The sequence below is a fragment of the Acomys russatus genome, chromosome 20 (assembly GCF_903995435.1).
Source record: "Acomys russatus chromosome 20, mAcoRus1.1, whole genome shotgun sequence".
NCBI lineage: Eukaryota > Metazoa > Chordata > Mammalia > Rodentia > Muridae > Acomys > Acomys russatus.
The window spans coordinates 15014668-15034749 of NC_067156.1; the positions used below are offsets into that span (position 1 = coordinate 15014668).

General features: G+C 42.0%; 1 long non-coding RNA gene across 1 annotated transcript in view; it reads left to right on the forward strand.

Annotated features, from left to right (window-relative positions):
* The window catches only part of LOC127204527 (uncharacterized), a 105296-nt gene that overhangs the window by 15896 nt on the left and 69318 nt on the right, over positions 1-20082 (forward strand). Inside the window, exon 2 of the long non-coding RNA XR_007832475.1 lies at positions 5289-5487. This is a non-coding gene — a long non-coding RNA (uncharacterized LOC127204527). The remainder of the gene's footprint in view (positions 1-5288; positions 5488-20082) is intronic.

Genomic DNA, 20082 nt, shown 5'->3' on the forward strand with positions numbered 1-20082 from the left:
CCTGGCATCTGTGGCCTCTTAGGGTTTGCAGGATCTCTGTCCAGGCCCTTCTGGCTTTTATGGTCTCTGCTGAGAAGTCGGGTGTAAATCTGATAGGTTTGCCATTAAATGTTATTTGGCCCCTTTCCCTTGCAGCTTTTAATATTTTTTGTTTGTTCTGTATGTTTTGTGTTTTGATTATTATGGGACAGGAAGTTTGTCTTTTCTGGTCAATTCTATTTGGTGTTCTGTAGGCCTCTTGTATGTTTATAGGCTTCTCTTTCTTTAGATTGGGGAAATTTTCTTCTATGATTTTGTTGAGAATAGTTTTTGGGCCTTGGAGACTGATATCTTCTCTTTCTTCAATGCCTATTATCTTCTTTTCATGGTGTCCTTAACCTCTTGGATGTTTCGTGTCAGGAGTTTTCCAGATTTGGCATTTTCTTTAATGGTTGCTTCAAGATCTGTGATTGTATCTTCTAGACCTCAGATTCGTTCTTCCATCTCTTGGATTCTGTTAGAAAAGCTCACCTCTGTGTTGCTTGCCTTCTTCTCTGAGATCTCACGTTCTCGTTTTTCTTCTGTCTGTGTGTTTATCATTGAATCCATTTTCATTTTCAGATCTTGAACTGATATTTTTGATTTCTTTCATCTGATTGTTTGTATATTCCTGAGTTTCTTCCATTGCCTCTTTATAGTTCTTCAGAGGTTGAACCATTTTATTTATTTCTTTCATCTGGTTGTTTGCATTTTCCTGCAATTTTTTCCAGTTCCACTCTATGTGCTTATTTTATATCTCTCACCTGTTTGTCTGCGTCTTCCTGCATTTGATTACGAATTTTATTTGTTTCCTCCATTACCATCCTCATTACTAAGGATTTGAGGTCATTTTCTTGTATTTCCATTATATTTGAGTTCTCTGGGTTGTTTTCTTTGGGATAGCTGGAAACTGGAGATGCCATGTTGTTTTGGTTTTTTTTTTTTTTTTTTTTTTTTTTTTTTTTGTGTATGCTTTTTCGCTGTCCTTTAGACATCTTGCCGTCTTTGTTTTTGTTGGGTAGCTTCCAGAGTTGGATGAAGGGAGTCTGATGATAGATTCACTCATTTTCTCAAGATTACCCAGGCTGGGAGCTCTAATGCTTCACTGGTGTGGATGTTAGGAGGTTAGCCCTGTTGTTTTGGACTCTCACAGTCAGTGATCTTCAGCTCCTCTGTGCTGTGGGTCCTGCAATTGTTCTGGGTCTCTGAATGAGCGTTGGGTCAGGCCAAGGTATCCACAGCCTTCTGTGTCCCCTGCCAAGTCCAGCCAGGAACACTGGGCCCGAACCATGGGCCAAACTCAGCTAGATTCTCAGGGCCTGGACCATCTGCTGAGCTCAGCTAGGGATTCTGGGCCCAAAAATGCACACAGGGTCCAGCCAGAATTTTTGGGCTGGGACTACGCACCAAGCTCAGCTAGGGGCTTTTGGCTCAAAGTGCGTGCTGCGGTCAGTTATTGACTCAGGGCCCGAACTGTCCGCCAATCTCAGCCAGGAATTCTGGATTCAAACTGCACACTGTGTCCAACCAGAGTCTTAGAGCCGGTGGAACTGAGCTCTCTGCCCAGCCTGCGTCACAGCAAGAGAACTGCGGCCGCGCCGAGATAGGGCTTCCGGTGGAACTGAGTGCTCCACCCAGCCTGCATCACAGCAGGAGAACTGCCGCTGTACTGATTCAGCACCGGTGGTGGAACCGAGCGCTCTGCCCAGACTGCATCACTGCAGGGGAGCTGCCACTGAGCTGAGGTGGTGCCTAGGGTGAAACTGAGCTCTTCGCTGTGGCCGCGCTAAGTTAGTGCCTCGGGCCGAATTGCTTGCTGGGTTGGGCCAGAACCCAGGACTTTGGGGCCGAACTGTCTGCTGAGTCCAGTCTGGGTCCCAAGGCACCACGTGACCCAAATCCTGCCCAGAGTCCCCTCTCCCACAGAAACTCCCACCGGCCACCACACCAATCTCCTCCACCAGAAGGCTATGAGCTGCAAACCTCGGCTACTGCTGCCTCTGCCTCTGCTGCTCTGATCCGAGAAAATCCATGCTCCTTCCATGTGCAGGGGCATGCAGGTCCTCTGCACCCTAGACCCTCCGAACCCTGGAGCACTCTCGCTGCCGTGGTGTGGGGACCTCGGTGTTCCTGGCTCAGAAATCTGTGCAATTCCCTGAATTGTTCACTGGAACCTCCAAACATGGTCCACACTGCTTGCCACCATCTTGGATCTCCAATCAAGTCTTCTGATGTGAGGGTGACCCAGAGTAGTCAGAGACTCAGGAACATTAGGCAGGTTCATGGTACCTTGGCTCCTCTTGCTTTCATTTCTCTTATCCTGTCCCATTTTGCTTTCTTTGTTTTATTTTTACCTGATGAACTACTCAGTGGTGATTGCCATCTTAAATGGGTTGTCTATTAATTATTTTTGTCTTTTGACCTTGATTTAGTTTGCCCTTTCTTGGATGCATTTCATCCCATTATAGTTATCTGTGGTACTTTACAAGAGGGTGAGTAAGTCTTCTGTCCTCGTCCCACCTTCTGTCTAATTCTCTTGGAGTTTATTTCTTTCTTTCTACCAGCTGCCAAAGGCTTGGTAAAAATTTCTCTACTTCAGCTGGTTGTGGCTATGACCACAGGTTCTCACTAGGTTTTTAGAGAGATGGACTTGCATTCAAGATCCAAACAACTCAATTGGAACACATTCATATTCCTGCAGCTGGCTTGTTAACAGTCAAGTGATGCTTTCCCTACAATAATATATCAGGGCACAATTGAAACCAGAAAAATTCTTACTCAGTTTGTCCTATCTTCAGTAAAGATTATGAAAAAATGCCTCCTGGGGGAGGCAGGCATAGTGACTGTTACCCCTGTGTGTGTGGTCTGCCAGTATCAAGTTAGACTTCTGTGCTGGCTCTCCATAGAGTCATGGCTAGGTCCAGGGGTAGCATTGCACCTCATTTGCTCAGGCATCAGCAGGCTTTAATGGGATGCCTGGGGACTTAGTCACCACACACAGCCTGGTGTTTGTGGGAAGATGCATTTTGAATACTAGAAGACTGACATACACTCAAGTGTTTGGAAAGGAGCCTGCTCCAAGTTGGAGAATGCTTGAATACCACATTCACAGCCGAATTATATACAGGAATTTATTTTTAAGATGTGTGTCTATTTCTAAGACATTTAGCTTATATAACAATGAGAATTGGAAGGAGGAATTGATAGAAGTAGAGTCATGGGCTCAGTTGGGAAGGAGACAAGACACGAACATTCCTCATATAGAACATGTTCAGTTCAATGGAAGGAAGGTGGAATACACTGAGGGGATGCCTAAAATATTCTCTAGGATTATGAAGGCCATCCGATGTGGGTTTTCTTTTAAGTAGCACCAAGTGGATATAGTTCTTGAGACAAAAAGTTGAATTCTACACTGAAAGGAAAGATGGCATTTAATTATAGGATTTTCCAAATCCTTAAAGTCTTCTATTTCCCCTCAGTCTGTGGAGTTCAGGATTTTTGAAGGCCAGTGTTCATGTCAGACTGATGCAAGGCAAGGACTTCTGGGGGGAAATGAAGGCATAGGATTGTCTTGTAGGAAAGTCTGTAAGACTCTTCTCTTTTTTTGGACTGATGATTGATGTGGGAGGGCCCAGTTCATTGTTGGCTGTGCCATGCCCGGGAAGGTGGTCCAGGAGTGTAAAAGAAGACAAATTGAGAAGACTAGGAGGAGCAAGGCAGTAAGCAGCACTCCTCCACAGACTCTACATCAGCCCCTGCCTCAATGTTCCTGCCCTGTTTCTGTTCCTGCTCTGACTTTTCTCAGTGGTGGACTGCCCTATCGAAGTGTAAGCTGAATCAAACCCTTTCCTACTCAAGTTGATTTTGATCATGTTTTGTCACAGCATTAGAAACCCTGATGAAGATAAAGATATACTAAAATGAACAACAACAAGACTCAGACAAACAAAATCCACAAAAATAACAACAACAAAAAAATCCCACCACTGCCAAGAATATCTCTAAACAAATGAAAACAACAACAACAACAAAAGCAGGTTACCAAGAAGAGACTTGATACCCTATGAGCATATACAGGGGGAGGAGGTCCCCCTCAGGAACAGTCATAGGGGAGGGGAATAAGGGAAAAATGGGAGGGAGGGAAGAATGGGAGGATACAAGGGATGGGATAACCACTGAGATGTAACAAGAATAAATTAATAAAAAATTTAAAAAAAAGAAAGAGAGAAAGGAAAACCAAACCAAAACAAAACAAAATAATAATAATAAAAAACCAAACAAGAATGTACAAGTTTCCACTAGAACCCAAACCCCAAATACCCCACACCAACAGAAGCAACAACAAAAATTGCTTGGAACTTAAAATCTGTACTTAGGAGGAACTGGGAAGTCCTCGTGCTTCAGAGCCCTGCAGACTGCCAGCTGTCTTTATGGCGTGAACCCATAGTTGATTAGTTCCGTTTCCTGTTGCTGTGAGAAAATATTTGATCAAAGGAACTTAGCTGGAGGAAAGTCTATTTTGGCTCAGGGTTAAGGTGGGATACAGACTATCAAGCCCGGAAGACACAGAGACAGGAGCCAAAGTCATGTTGTATCTTCAGTCAGAAAGCAGAGAGAGGAGAGGTGTGAGCCTGGAATAAGAGATCTCATGGCCAGGCAAGAGTGATCCATTTCTTCCATATGGGACTCATTTCTGGATCTTCCCTCAGCTGGAGATCTAGTGTTATAACTTGTAAACCTACTGGAACTTTCCCTGTTCAAAGTGCAATGGCATCCCAGTTGCTATGGCATGCGGGGTCCCTGGATTCTGACACCATATGGGACTCCTGTGCTCCAAACGGGTTAGAAATGCCTTTGCATGGGGCCATGCCCAGGTGCCACTTCCTCTGAGGCCCATGTCTACATCTACTGACCACCAGCCAAGAGTTAAACCCACCGCTAGCAAATCTAAAAATGAACCAATCTAGATTCACTGCATGTCATTGTGGGGGTTAAGTTAATTAATTTCATTTTAATGACTTTTGCCCAACACGGCAAGCCCGTTCAGGTGGGACCTGAGTACAGCACCCCAAGCATGGCTGAGTAGCTTATTTTGGCTGGTACTATGTGCTTAGCTGTGGAAAGTTGTGAAGATTGTTCGACCGGCCTTTGCACTGGCAGAGAGCTGTGAGATGAATTTTCTCCCCCTCTCCCAACTGTGTGTATTTTATTCATAGACAACCCTTGTATTCTAGACAAAAATAACAAATGTAAATGCTGTTGTTTTTCAGTTGTGAATTTAAAAGAGCTTTAGTTCAGATCCAGTCTTGTATTTGGACTAATCTTGTTGGTATCCCATGACAACAAGAAAGATGCGAAGGCAAAGAGCGCAGGACTTGAAGTCTTGAAAAAAGTCAGCCCCTTCTGTGTGCTCCTACAGCATTCATACCAGCTTCCTGGGCCTTAGGAAGGAGGTCCTTCCACAGTCAGGTGGGGCAAGATTTCTCATGTACTCTGGTGCCTCACATTTGACCATGTCCCCTGGAAGGGGAGACCTGGTGGCACTCAGAGGAAGGACAGCAGGTTACTGAGAAGAGACTTGATACCCTATGAGCATATACAGGGGGAGGTAATCCCCCTCAGGCACAGTCATAGGGGAGGGGAATAAGGGGAAAATAGGAGGGAGGGAAGAATGGGAGGACACAAGGGATGGGATAACCATTGAGATGTAACAAGAATAAATTAATAATAAAAAATTTAAAAAACAAAACAAAACCAAGAGCTTCCTTTTCTTCCCTCCCTCCTCTCTTTCTCTTTCTCTCTCTCCCTTTCCCTCCCCCTCTCTCATTCTGTCTCTCTCTCTGTCTTTATCTCCTTCCTGCCTCCTTCTTTTTGTGTGTGTATGTGTGTGTGTGTGTGCGTGCGTGTGTGTGTGTGTGTGTGTGTATGTGGAGTGTGTGTATGTGTGTGGTGTGTATGTGTGTGGTGTGTATGTGTGTGGTGTGTATGTGGGGTGTGTGTATGTGTGTGGTGTGTATGTGTGTGGTGTGTATGTGGGGTGTGTGTATGTGTGTGGTGTGTATGTGTGTGGTGTGTATGTGTGTGGTGTGTATGTGTGTGGTGTGTATGTGTGTGGTGTGTATGTGTGTGGTGTGTATGTGTGTGGTGTGTATGTGGGGTGTGTGTATGTGTGTGGTGTGTATGTGTGTGGTGTGTATGTGGGGTGTGTGTATGTGTGTGGTGTGTATATGGGGTATGTGAGGTTTGTGTATTTGGGGTGTGTATGGTGTGTGTATGATATGTATGTGGAGTGTATGTGTTGTATGTGGAGTGTGTATGGTATGTATGGTGTATGTGGAGTGTGTGTGGTGTGTATGTGTGTATGCATGGTGTGTGTATGTGTGTGGTATGTAATGGGTGTGTGCGGTGTGTGTATATGGGGTGTGTATGGTGTGTGTGTGGTATTTATGTGGAGTGTGTATGGTATGTGTAGTATATGTGGGATGTGTGTGGTATGTAATGGGGTGTGTGGGGTGTGTGTATGTATGTGGTGTGTGTGTGGCGTGTATATGGGATGTGTGTGTGTGTGTATTGTGTATTATACATGTGGATGCCAGAGAACAACTTCAAGTTGTGTTCCTTAGGAACCATCACCCTGTTTCCTTGGGGTGTCTTTTATTAGCAGCTGAGATTAATTATTTGGGTTAGTCTGATAGGTCAGCGAGCCCTGGGGATCTACCTGTGTCTGACTCCCCAAGCACAGGTTTGTAAGCATGTCTGGCTATTTATGTGTTTGCTGGTAATTCAACTCTGGTCATCATGCCTGTATGTCGAGCGCTTTACCAATTGTACTGTCTTCCCAGTTTCTGGTGTGTAGCTTTCCATGCTTAACCTCTGCATGGACACATGTCAGTTCTCATGAGACTGGCTACCCAAATCTAAGGGGAGGCATGTCTGCTGACAGTGGGGACATGGGACCAGGCAGGGGTCAGGTTTCAATACTTCCTGCAGGTCATCATGCATTAAAATTGTTCTGGTAGAATGGTAAGAACCCTTTGCTACTAAGAAGGTGAGTGGTCTGAGCAACTTGTATGACCTAGATAATTGTCAACTTCCACTTAACCATCAGCCTGAGCCAGTGATGACAGGCATGGGAGTAGAAAGGAGCTCCTGCCAGCTTCAGTTGCTTGATAGACCACATTCAGCACATAGCACTTCAGTTTTGTCATTGATATTGGCCCAGCAGGTTGGCCCCATAGGTTGCACCTCAGTCCTATGAGCAAGTGGAGCTTGAACCAAGCAGTGTAGTAGTACTAACCCCAAATGCCATGACTGTATTTTTCCTTTAACAGCAGCACCCATTTCTGACATCAGCAAACACATTGGGATTAATATTTTTCAGTCTAGCAATCATTTGTCATGATCCCATTTCATCTTCCTTGCAGTTTTATAGGAATGTGGATGCTCCATTCTTTGAATGAAGACCTGGTTGGATGCATTGACCATACCTACCTAACTCCCAAACTAATTCCTTCACGTCCACTGGCACAACACCTGGAGCTGGGTTTCTGTGGGTCTTTCTGTTGCTACCATCCATTTCTTTGGAATGGACAGGATGGTCTTTTGAAGTCCAGGCCACTTGAGTTTCGTTTGAATCTTTGGTAAATTTTTGCTGGGACTGTGGGAGTATGGATCCTCTCCTTTTCTCCACAGCCAATGCTGTCTTGCTATCTCTGAATTAAACACTCTATGGTGTTGTCAGCACTTGGATTTGAAAAACACCTGTTATACAGCAATCCCAATGCCCTCCCTTTCATCTGAGCTGTGGTTCCAAGGACCTCAGTGTCTACCGGAGCCAAGGACAGCTTTATCACATCTTTTGTAGGTCTCATAGTCCCTGATTTATGGTCCTTGAGATTTTCTTAGCCTTCCTCTGGGCCTCCTCCTTTTCCTACCTGCCCTGCACTTGAGTGCTCAGCATGATTCCCACCCAAGCTCACCACTTACAATGCTTGGAGCCTGTGGGAAAGAATATAGTGGAACACAGTGATCTTGTCCCAGAGTGGAAGGTGACCCAGGGGTCAAGCCAGCAGAGAGTGGCATAGGGGTTGCACAAGAAAGCACTATAAATACAGCTTTTGTTTTATTCATGTGTTCCTTTCCACCCTCTCTTATTTCTCTGCTCGTGGAGAGCTCTTGAGTACAAAGCCACAGGGGAGAGAGGCCTTTTCACCAACTTGGCCCAATCTTGTTCTGTTTCTGCTCCTCTCAGGATTTGGTTGTTTTCCATCTTAATTATGCTCCTTGCATTAGTGGCTGGCGGGCACACAACCTTTGAAGGAGTTTATCTTACAAACCCACTCTCTCCTGAGAGAGGCAGTTCTATGGGGGAACTGTGAGACTTCTAGGGATGCTTATACATGTGTATACATATGTGTGGGTGTGCATTGTGTGTATGTGAGTGCACCTGTGTGTTTGTGTGTGCATATACACATGTGTGTATGAACTTGTGTGTTTTGTACATTTGCGCATGTGTACACATGTGTATATGTGGATGTGCCTGCACATGGATGTGTGCTTGTGTTTGTATGCCTGTGTATGTACAATGTAACAATGTACATGTGTGTATATGCCTGTGTATGTCCCTATGTGTGTATGTGCATGTTTTGTGTGTGTGTGTGTATGTATGTGTGTTCGCATTGGGCAACTTTACATTTCTACCGGCTTTAAGTCTGATTAAACAATAGTTGCCTATTTGTGATGCCACTATTAAACCAATTAGGGATGGTGATGGCATGGTGCAGAGGAGCTGGGGCTTGCTAGTGGTTAAATAGTTGTGACCCCATGAGTTTGAGGTTATGGTTTTCTCACTTCACTCCATTCACTTTTGTGGTATATCTGACAATGATGTGCAGAAAAAGTCCTCCTTCTTTCCCTTTACTGTCTGACTGCATTCTTCTCTTCAGTGATGCTCTCCACTGGTTTGGATTGTTTAGCTCTTACCCAATTTGCCCACTGACTTTGTGGTCAGGCATAGCACTCTGTCTACACATAGCAGCTGCTTAATCAGTGGATTGAATTAATGAGCACATAGTTAATTTTTGAGTACATCGTCTATGCTGAGATGATCTAGGAGCTTGGCATTACAGTTTCTGGGGATAAATATGTTTTATTCTAAGGGTATTCTAATGAGTGTGGCTTTTCAATCATCTGGCCAGTACTCCCATTCTTGTTTGTCACAGCATCCATTTAACCTCACTCAGATATTTCATTTATTCAGCCAGATGCCCTAGAACAGCCAATCTAAAACTGGTGTCACTTTTGCCCTCTAATAATGTAAAGTTAGTAGCTACTTTTAGATTATGAACAGCAAGAAACTGCTTCAGGGATAAATGAAGACATTTTAGACGTAGCCTACAATAAAATTAGTCACCCCAAAGTATGCAATTGTGATGTCTTTAATAAATGTCCATGTGGTAGGCTTTTGCTAGTTTGCGTCCTCCATGGAATGAACCAACTGAAAAAGAGGTCTAGCATTCATGACCCTCCTATGGTTAGAAATCAGGCAGGAGGTGAGTTCTCCAGTATGACAGTAACATCAGGAAGTCTTGAAGGGGCACAGCGACTCCGTGTCTCTGTGGGGTTTTATGGGCCCAGACTTTTCACTGTCTTCTAAAACACTGAGATGGGACTGAATGTGCTGCTCCATGCATATATAAAAGAAGATTCTAAGCTTCCTGAGGACACTGGGGCATGCTGGAGTCTGGCTATGTCCAAGATCAGAAGCCTGCTCCTCAGCTGAGCTCCAGCTAGCCATAGAAGAGTCAGAGCTAATAAGCACTTTTATTCTCCATTGTTCTCTCTCTTGGTTACTTCCTGTTTCTCTCCAACAAGGAATGTGGAATATTTAAACTTCTGCTAACCTCCCAAGAGGATGTCTTTCTTGTCTGCACTGTCATTTCTGGGGTCTTTTCTGAGTGTATAAATATTCATGCCAATGGCCTAGATTGACCACTGCCACTGTGCCTGGAAAGGCTAGACAAGAGCTTCTTGAACTCTGTAATTATGTCCACTGTGACAATTTATCAGCCTGGACTAGCTGGGACATTAGAAGGAGGATAACACAGAATGCATTGAACTTTGGTATGGCTTTCCAATCCAGGAAACACCCATCAGGACAGAACTGAAGGTAATAGGACTTGCATTTCAGAAGTGATGGCAGGTTGGAATCTACCTAGGAGGTAATATGGTTGCACCAGTGTTGACTAAAAGATTCCCAGGGTTAATGGGATAACCTCCAAGCTAGTATTATGTGGCATTCCAACAAGAAGGCTGGAAGGAAGAAGACATGTGAGCTCATGTGCCTTGTTGGGTGAGGAAGTGCAAGAATGACAGATTTGTTCTCAAATCTTTTTTGTTGGGTGATATATAATCCATGTAGGGCCAGAACCCCTACCTAGTCTTTCCCTAGGAAGTGAGATCTGCAACTGAGCCACATGCTGTACATCTCTACTCAACACTGCTCTTTCTTTATCCACATCGCACCCTGCTGTCTCTTGCCCTGAGTCAGTCTGTGTACATGGGCATTCGTCTGCCAGTGATCATCACACTTACTTCCTTTGACAGCAAGGTTGGTTGTAGCTCCATCTACATGACCTCTATTTGATTCTTGTTGCATTCTCCAGTAAGAGACAGTGTCACAGGAAGCCTCGATTAACTCCTGATTATTTTGTGGGTCACTCACTTTTTATACTTCTTCAGATGGGTTCTTGATGGTGACCCAATGGAGATCCCCTATCATTTTTGTTGATTGATGTTTTGGTGTTTCATCTGTTTGCCACCTTAATTACCATCTCCTAACTTCTATGGATGGTTGTGGTGGTGGAGTTGAGTCTGTAATTGCTTCTGTTTTACATGGTAACACAGCTTGGATGTTGGTTTTCTTAGCTGCCATTTGGTTACCTAGGACAGACTCCAATGTCTCAAAATGCCAATAATGCCTTAGCCCTTCTGATCTAAGAACTAGTTTTATCTGTATATCATGTTTTTAATTTCTGCTGAATTATTTTTATACTATTAACCTATCTGAAAATCTAGCCAGGTATCCTTTGAAATGAGAAAGGATAATCTATGAGTACTGAGCCTTAAGGCTATCCAGAGCAGAGACCTAAAAGGACTGGATGCCCTCCCAAGTGTGGTAGAAGGAGAGTGAAGAATGTAGCAAAAGCCTGCTGTCCCACCAGTGCAATGGTACAGTCCATATCAAGTGTAAGATGACGAATGTGGTCAAGATAATTCGCAGAGTTCTGTAGGAAGTATAAGCTTGCCTATATGGTATGGTCAAAGGTTGCATCGGGGGAAAAAAAGGGCAGGCTCCTTTGAGTCAGAGGTGGCCAAATCTCCACTTACATCACACTGATCCACTGGCCAAAGCACATTATGTGACCAAGCCCTGAAGTAACAGTCAGAACAAAATAAAACAAAACAAAACATATTTTTCAATATCTCAGAAATGAGAACAGAGTGCTGCTTGCTAATTGGGTGCCTAGGGCATGCAGAGGCTATACTGAAGCATTCATTTCTTTATTATCCCGTTTCTTCTTCTGTAAATGATCTAGGCATCATGTCTGTGATGGTTCTTGATTGTCCACTTGATGAGGTTGAACTGGGAGATGAACATCTGGGTATGGTCATGAAAGTGTTTTCAGAAAGATTCTTCTAGAACTCCCTACCTTCTGGCAGTAGCTCAGGCCTAAAGAGTGATGAGGGGAAAGCAGTGCTGCTTGCCTGTGGTTGCTTCTTGTTGGCTAGCACTTTTATTCTTTGCTGTTATTTACAATACATCTCCTTTACCTTTCAGGTAGGATGAAGAGCCGTGCCTCAGGGTGGGAGAGATGGCTAAGTGGTTAAGAGCACTGTCTGTTCTTCCAGAGGTCCTGAGTTTAATTCCCAGCAACCACAGGGTGGCTCACAACCATCTATAAAGTGATCTGATGTCCTCTTCTGGGCTGCACGTGTACATGCAGGCAGAGCACTGTATACATAATAGATAGATAGATAGATAGATAGATAGATAGATAGATAGATAGATAGATAGAAAAGACCAGTGGCTTTCTAGTCATCATCCAGACCTTCAGCATTACATTAGAATTACTGAGGCACCCAACTTTGGTGGACTGAGCAGCTCCTGGGTTCTTAGTTTTCCCAGCTGCAGATGGCCATTGCTAGACAGGCAAGGTCCTATATTATCTCATGTAACTAGATGCCTTTTAAAATACATGCTCTTTTCATCAATTCTATTTCTCTAAAGCACCCAGACCAACAGTACCTTAACTGCTGCTGTGAAAGATGTGGACTGAGCTCTCTGGTGGTTCAGATTAGATTTGTTAAGCTTTACCAATAAACAGCCATTTGCTGTTCTGGATACCAGCATAGACATGGAGGCATGCCCAGGGCATAACACAGAGACAGAAGAAAGTACCAACCTAGAGAGGTGGTCATGGATAGACGGTTTTCTGGAGGAAGACCTGCCTTCGCTGAGCCTGAAAGAAGATGGTGAGAATGGGACTTCCTGGGAGTAAGAGGGAGGTCAGAGGCCAACAATGACTGGATGTCAAGGCTGAAAGTGTGATCCTGGGGTTTCACACTCTTGCTTTAAGCCATGGTTGATTGTATTAGGGTCCAGTCTGTACTGGTTGGAATGGAGAAATCCTGAACCGAGGAGTAGTAAATGAGTTAGATAAGCTCCTGAGTTCTATGTGTGAGGCTTTCCACAGTGTGCACGCTGATGCCTATCAGACTGGGGACTCCTTAGTGTTATGGTCAATATAAATTGGCATTCTTGGCAGAGCATTGGGGCTTCTATACTGGAAATAGTCTCCTATTTCCCCCACACAGGCTGTGTCCTTCAGGGACAACCAACTGGGCATGAGTGTATCATTCACTATTGTACTTTCTGTGTAGGGGAGAGGAATGGGGAAAGGAAAAAGAATCTCTAAAAAATGTGTATATTTATCCTGGTCTGGCCTTAAGAAAACACAGCCACCGATCCATCAAAAATGAATTTGAGTTTGGATAACATTAGCGTTTAAGGCAATGCTCTTCTCTTGTATCGATTCTCTGTGGGTTGAAATGGAAACAATTTTAGAAATGTAGTCTTAGGTTTCCTTAATCTGCGTGGCTCAAGGAGGAAAAGGCTGTTGTCACTTGTGCTAATAACCACAAGAAACAGAGTACTAAAGTGCTTAGCTGGAAAACGAATTCCAGGAGCCAGTCCTGGTCATGCCTCCAGGGAGAATGCTTCCTAAAAATTCTGCCTCTTTTTCTTTCCTTCAAGAAAGTTCCATTAAAGGGCATAGCCATTTGGGAAAGAGACGGTAACCTGTGGAATTAAGGATTCCCAGGACATGCAGAGTCAGCATGGGGTGGTGACCCCAGAATGGGGTCAGGTCCTAATTGTCACTGTCAAGAAGGAGGGAGAGAAAGGGATTGTTTGTACAGTTGACTTTGGATGCTCAAGGGGAGCCTCTGCCTCCCATAATTCAAAAGCAAACCTTTTCTTCTCTCTTTCAAATACAACTTTTGGTTGGGATTCTCAAGGTTAAGACATTAAAGGAATCTGGTCACATATGCATGGCTTTTGATTATCTTAGCATATAATATGAATCAAGTTATTACTACTCACTTCCCAGGGCACTGAGGGAAAGGAGAGGAGAGGAGGGAGAGGAGAGGAGAGGAGAGAGAGAGAGAGAGAGAGAGAGAGAGAGAGAGAGAGAGAGAGAGAGAGAGAGAGAGAGAGAGATATTAGGGAAGGGAGAAAGGTACATGCATGAGAGATAGTAAGGGCCAGAGAGGTCAGAAGGTATGTGGGCTTAGTATCTAAGTACTACTGGGCTGGCTATCCCCCAGGGAGATTTGGTCCTTTTGTAGAAAGTCAGGGTTGTCTATAACTTATGCAAGCTTTCTTAGTCTCAATATTTGAAGCCTAGGATCACAACATTTAAACTCAAGCAGGAATGGGTGATGTCACAATGATTTAGCATCTAACCTGAATTGAACATGGAAGAGGATGGTCTTCCCTCAACTGTCTTCTTGTACTTTCTGCCTCTGGGAAGGAAGAGAGCTCTTAATGGGTATCTGTGTAAATATAGGCACCTTTTGAATAACGTGTAGGCACATTTTGCAATGTCCCCTAGAGGAATAATATGTCCCATGACCTTTTCTCTTGTTCTCACCTGAGATTTGTCACACTGAATTTCTATTCCTTGTCTTGACTCAGATCTGGGGGACCAGAGTGAGGGAAGAAGGTGGAGGGTGAGGATGGTAAGAATGGCCACCAATGTAAGTCTGCCCTCTGCTTCCCTCTGGAGAGGCTTCTTGCCCCCCCTGGCCACCACAACCCTTGTCTGCAGCCATGTAGCTTGTGAGTCACTCCTTCCTTTTTTACCATGATTAATTTGCTTCTAACAGCAAAGATCCTTCACATCCATTAGGGGCCTAAATGGACATGTTTTCTGTGCACAAGAGAGATGTATCAAAGATGGGAAGCTATTGATATAATAGCCTACTGAAGTCATGAATCCTAAGGCCAGAGTCCTTGTTAGACAGCATTTTCCAGCACTTCAGTCTTGGATTTTGAGGTGAAAGTGGAATATTCCATTGACATTGGGGAGTTGGGGCTCAGACCAGCCTCATCTGGGGCTTCTTAGTGAAGGAATTAAAATACCAGGGCCAGATGAGGGTCTGATGGAGTGAGGTCTTGGGAGGCTTTTCAAAACCCAGGATAAATCTAATTTCTGGTCATCATTAGCAGGAACTATTGGTTTCTTCTATTAATGAACAACATTTCTTTTTCTTCTTTGTCTTATTTAAGAACTTTGAAAAACTTGAAGCTTCTGCTCACTTGGGCCAATACAAGACAGATTTACTGCTTTTGGTATAATTTCTGTGGAGCTATTATTAAATAGCTTATTTTGTCCCATAAAATTCAAACCAAAAATATAACATATCCAGCTAATTTCCATCATCCTAATTTGGTCATAATTTGGTTGTTTGAAGGTTAGTGAACAACAGAGAGATTGTTTTTGTACTCTGAGCTAAGTTCTTACCATAGGTCTGATCCAGTTAGTTGACATAAGGTAGCAAGGCCCCCTTGGAAGGGGTGGTTGTCATGGAGGGCATACCAACACTAACTTGACCAGAGTGACAGAAACTCAAACACAGTCAGAATCAGTGGCCATCTACTTGCTGTTGCCAAGGAAGACTTAGTTTTCCACTTCACATCTAACACTGTAGCCTTCTGTGCCTTGTCCATCTGTCCTGCTGGCTAAGGGGTTCTGGGGTGTATTGAAACTCTTGGCATATCCTCAAGATCCACTGAAGTTTTGTAGAATAAATCAATGTATGCTTCCTAGATTATCATAAAAGTGTCCCCTTACAATTCATGTACATTGTAAGCATATTTAAAATGGGACTGCTCCGTAAAATATAAAATACCCAAGAATCAGGTACACAGTTTTATATGATTACATGACCATTGATTTACTTTCTGGTAAGTAAACAGAGAAAGTCATAGAAAAGAGAGAGTATGGCTAGATAGGTCGCCTAATGGGAATTTTGGAAGTCTTGTAAGCAACTTATGTAGTATTAATAAGGTTATGTATTATTACATATGATATATATTAATAATGATTATTTATATCTATATATCCATATATTTACACTTAATGTGAAACTGGGAAGATGGGGTAAGAAACAAAACACAACATTGTTGTGCTAGAGGCCTTATAAGCAAGCATGGACTCGTTTGACTATAAAGAAAAATATGAGCATCTTAAATCTCATTAATGCAGTCTCTACTAATTCAGGTAGCAATCTTTCAGACCCGTGGAGCTGAGTTTTGTTTGTGTTCTTTGAAAAATGTTTCTATAAAGCTAGTGAACAGTGTCAGAAGGAAATGGATGACTGGTGGCTGTCACATCTTGACCAGTGCTGATGCTCTGGAAGGCTTTTGTCACCGTTTCACACCCTTGCCTCGGCTCAGCATCCATTCTGTGTATGTTCCTCTCCCTCATAACCCTTAGCACAGTACATTGTAAACAATTTGCAATAGATAGAAACCCCTCGAGGATTACACCCCTGGGCCCTTTTCTTTGTATCTCCAGCTCATAGCATGCCTAAATAAATGTTTGTTCAGTGAATAAATAAAAGAGAGCTTCCATAGAAACAGTCTTACATAAAAATGAGCTCTGTGTTCATTACAAAGAGAGATTATCCTAAGAATAAGGTATCACATTTGTATCTGAATGTCATACAAATTATATTCTCTTAGACCAAGTATTACTACTAAATAGCAAATGTTGTTGAAAAGTCAACTTGGTAAGAGTAAACCTAATTGTTTCTTAAGTGGTTAATTCACTGATAATTAGATATTTAATGTTATTATTTACTTTCTTCCCTCACTTTGGAGTCTCATGTCATGAAAGGTAAATTAGTGAGTCAGTGAATAAACACTTGAATGCTCTAAGGTCTCTCATTTTGATTCAGGTCTTTCACTTTGTGCTGTGCTCCGATGGTCTTCTCATAGGGCTGTGTGTAGAGAAGAAGACTGTGAGAGGAACTGGTGAAGGTAAGCATGGAGAGAGCTGAGGTCTTCTGGGAAGGAGAACAGCTTTGCATAGACAAAGCTAAGGGAAAGGCTAGGAAAACATAGCTTTGCAGGTGAGTGCCTCATGGTGAATGTGGAGGGCCTTCCTTGATGGTGTCCTGCCAATATTAATAATTTATATTTAAACATTTGCTAGATGGCTAGCTTCAGAGATGCCTTAGGAGGGGTAGGTACAGCATATTTGAAAAAGAGGAGCTAGTGTGGTTGTTGTCAATTGAACCTGGGCAGCAGGAGGGACCCAGGGAACACTACGAGCAAATGCTAAGATTTGCCTCTAAATGAAGAATTTCTACAGTTTAGGACTACATGAAAAGGAGTGAGATATCTCCTATCCCTGCAAGTCATAGACAACAGGGATTATCTGTAAGTACAAAGGAAAAGATAGAATAAACTTGCAACAACTGAGATGCTATTAGTTAGTTGCAGAAATAATTTAATAGCCCAGTTAGCGCTGGGCTATGAAGCCAAAGCCAGGCACAACATGAAGCTGACTCTTCTAAGTGGTGATTTTTTAATTAATTTATTCAGATCATATATCAATTTTTATCCCCTTGCTTGTCTCTTCCCTTTCCTCCCTCTTTCCCTCTTACACCCTATTCCCCTCGCCTAGGTCTATGACAGAAGGGAACCTCCTCCCCTTAAGTAGTGATTTTTTTATAACTCATTTAATCCCCTCTGGTAGTCATTTGTCTCTAGGGAAAAGATAGGCACGAGTAGGTAGAGGTCTCTCTGTAGTCAGAAGGTGAAAGAAGGTTCAAGTGTTAGGAGTGGGTTAATATCAGAATTGGTGGTGGGCTATTACTTTAAGAATAACACTTCTGCTGAGGACCAGAAAAGGTAAACAATGACAGGGAACAGCTGTCCGAGGTATTAGAAAGATAATCAAGTACACAGTACTCAGGAGAGGGTAAAAATCTTCCTGAGTTACAGCATTTGTAAATCACTCCCAACTTGGATTAGAGTTCTAGAAGGCTGTATTGCAGGAAAATGAGTAAATCAGAAGAAAACCAAAACAAAACAAATCCCTCAAGATTCCAGCCCATTTCTGAGAGTGTGTAGATGAGCATTTCTCAATACATGAAGCAGTTTGAAATAATTCTAGATGTTATCAGATTCAGGGAAGTTTCAAATGAGACAATCACCCATGGAGGAAGATAATGCCATTCTAGGTTTTCAATTATTTCTAGAAATAAGTAATTTTCAAGTAGAGTATATACCACATAATCAAAACCAGCTAGATATGTAACAAGACAAAAATAACATGGGCAAGAAGTTGACCAAAGAAAAAGAATAACAGAATCTATATATATTTTAAAAAGTACCAAGTGTAGGCCTAAAAATATATGTATAATATTGAAGTTATTAAAACAAAATGATTCTTCCAATAGGAAATAAGAAATTATAGAATTGATACAACATAGTTGAAAAAACTAAATTAATAGAAATTATATAAATAAAAATACAGTATTCTAAGCCGAGACACTTACTGAATGACTACACTTAAGAAGAAAATTAGACATAGCTGAAAAAAAAGTCAATTAACTGGGGTATATGCTAGAAAAAAATCCAGACTAAAAGACAGAAAACAAAAAAATAGAAAAGAGGTAAAAATCCACAGAGGAACCAATCACTGGTTTACTTTACCACAATTTTAAATAGAAGAAGAAGAGGAGGAAGAAAATGTAGAGGAGCAGAAAAGAGTGAGAGAGACATGAAGGATAGAGAAGGATGGAAAGGAACGGGAAAAATATTAGAAGAAAATAATTTGTGTTTGCTTTCTAACCAAAGACTTAAAATATCACAAAGAAAAAAGCAAGATCTCCCGAGTACCATCATATCAAAGTCATAGAAGATCAAAGACAAGCAATTTGAGGGAAGGATAGAATATCTTGAAAGTGTATCAGTGATGATTAATGGATTGAATTTTAACAGAGGAGAAGAAAACGTAAAAAACAATGGAACAATACTCATAACATTCTGGAAGAAGGTAATTGCCCATATAAAAATTAATATACTGGAAAATATTCTAGGGTTAAAGTAAAATAAAGACATTTAACACAGACAGAAGAAAATTTGTTGTTAGAAAACTTACCCTAACTAGAAATCAGACAGAATTATTTAGGCCGAAGGAAAAAGGATTAGCTAGATAAAGAAAGAGACAAAAAAGTGAAGAGTTAAATGAGTAAATATACAACTAAACTGAAATGAATACCCAAAAATAATGATGCTTCCTTTAAAGAAAAGAAAATAGGATTGAAAGACAAAGCATAAATTGTAATGTGGTAGATTTATATACAAAAGACTTAAGAGATGCACAAGTAGTTCATGTAAGGTAAATATTCTAGTAAAAAACAAAGACCATTAGACTAGATTCAAATAATTACACTTGGTTTTTGAAAGATGCAACTGAAAACTAAGGATAATGATACAACAGAAAAAGATGTACTACGTTGATATTATAAAATGTAGTTACATAGTTGTATTAGAGACTAAACTTCTTAGTCATTAATGACTCATGTTTTTTTAAAGAAACAGTAATCTTAAATTTGGATGCACCAAAGTATTATCTTAAAATATGTGGGATAAATCTTTGTTTAAATTTTTCAAACAAAGTTCAAAGTCTGGTCCCTTAGGCAAATAGGAGATTTACAGAACAAAGTTACTACATATTGCCAGAGTTATTTTAAATATAACATTTTTATGAATAATTCTTATCATCTTGCCCATCTAGAAAAATTACATATTTTCTGGAAAGGGTATGGGGCCATGGGGGTGGGGGTCTTACCAGTAGACCTGGACTTAATGATAGTTGTGATGCCTAAGTTGCCGCCCACCTTGAGCTGCTCATTAGCCATGTGTCAGTATGTCTTTGTTATGAGAACTGGGCCTAATGGTTGGTTGTCTTTGCTGTTTCCCTTGTAGTGAAGAAGGAGTCTAAAGGCTGGTCAATCCTGGTGAACGAACTTTTACATCCTTGTATCCCACATTTTGCTTATTGCTAACAAACCTTGTTAGATTTTTACTTATCTTTGGTATATTTTGGAGGCAGTGCTCCTTTAGTTAAATTTCGCTTGTGTGACTTAATATCTCAGAAGCAAAATGTATTAGTAAGTTCTTTATAATGTCAATTACATCACATAAAGTTTCTTTTACAGGAAAATACAGGAGAGAAAAAAACCATTTCAACAGAGTGTGAAGCATGAGAAAGTGAGGACTGAAGAGAGAGGGAGGAGGGGTGGAGGAAGGGAAGGAAGGAGGGAGGGAAGGACGGAAGGAGAGAGAGAGAGAGAGAGAGAGAGAGAGAGAGAGAGAGAGAGAGAGAGAGAGAGAGAACAGTAACCTCAGTGCTGATCAGAATTGGAGTTTAATTTGACAGGAGACCTGGAGTCTGCATAGCAAATTGGCACTTGGGAAATGTT